Here is a 1,593-nt window from a genome sequence, read left to right as displayed (position 1 = left end):
GATATAGACCAATGGAACAGAACAGAGTCCTCAGAAATAATCCACACATCTACAGCCATCTGATCTTTGACAAACCTGAGAGAAACAAGAAATGGGGAAAGGATTCCCTATTTAATAAATGGTGCTGGGAAAATTGGCTAGCCATAAGGAAAGCTGAAACGGATCCTTTCCACCCCTTATACGAAGTAATTCAAGTGGATTAGAGACTTAAATGTTAGACCTAATACCATAAAAACCTAGAAGAAAATCTAGGTAGTACCATTCAGGACATAGGCATGGGCAAGGACTTCATGTCTAAAACACCAAAAGCAACGGCGCAAAAGCAAAATTGACAAATGGGACATCATTAAACTAAAGAGCTTTGCACAGCAAAAGAAACTACCATCAGAGTGAACAGGCAACCTACAGAATGGAGAAAATTTTTGCAACCTACTCATCTGACAAAGGGCTATATCCAGAATCTACAGAACTCAAACAATATACGAGGAAAAAACAAAACAACCCCATCAAAAAGTGGGGAAAGGATATGAACAGACATTTCTCAAAAGAAGATATTCATACAGCCAACAGACACATGAAAAAATGCTCATCATCACTGGCCATCAGGAAATGCAAATCAAAACACAATGAGATACCATCTCACACCAGTTAGAATGGCAATCATTAAGAAGTCAGGAAACAACAGGTGTTGGAGAGGATGTGGAGAAATAGGAACACTTTTACACTGTTGGTGGGATTGTAAACTAGTTCAACCATTATGAAAACAGTATGGCAATTCCTCAAGGATCTAGAACTAGATGTACCATATGACCCAGCCATCCCACTACTGGGTATATACCCAAAGGATTATAAATTAGTCTACTACAAAGACACATGCACACGTATTGTTATGCGGCACTATTCACAATAGCAAAGACTTGGAATCAACCCAAATGTCCATCTGTGACAGACTGGATTAAGAAAATGTGGCACATATACACCATGGAATACTATGCAGCCATAAAAAAGGATGAGTTTGCGTCCTTGTAGGGACATGGATGCAGCTGGAAAACATCATTCTTAGCAAACTATCACAAGAAGAGAAAACCAAACACCGCATGTTCTCACTCATAGGTGGGAACTGAACAATGAGAACTTGGACTCGGGAAGGGGAACATCACACACTGGGGTCTATCATGGGGAGGGGGGAGGAGGGAGGGATTGCATTGGGGAGTTATACATGATATAAATGATGAATTGATGGGTGCTGACGAGTTGATGGGTGCAGCACACCAACATGGCATAAGTATACATATGTAACAAACCTGCACGTTATGCACATGTACCCTAGAACTTAAAGTATAATAAAAAAAAAAAAAAGAAAAAAAAAAAAAATAGATAAAATAGATGTACGTTTAAAATAGAGATGTAATAGATATAGGTATAAAATATAGATATAAAAGACATAATAGATATAGGTATAAAATATAGATATAATAGATATAATTATAAAATATAAACATAATAGATATAATAGACATAGGTATAAATTTTGGACATAATTCTATCTATAGATGTATAATTCTATCATATCTATTATGTCTATATTTTATG

The sequence above is a fragment of the Rhinopithecus roxellana genome, unplaced genomic scaffold (assembly GCF_007565055.1).
Source record: "Rhinopithecus roxellana isolate Shanxi Qingling unplaced genomic scaffold, ASM756505v1 contig489, whole genome shotgun sequence".
Lineage (NCBI taxonomy): Eukaryota > Metazoa > Chordata > Mammalia > Primates > Cercopithecidae > Rhinopithecus > Rhinopithecus roxellana.
The sequence above is the reverse complement of the archived record's forward strand: the minus strand, read 5'-3'. Positions refer to the sequence as shown.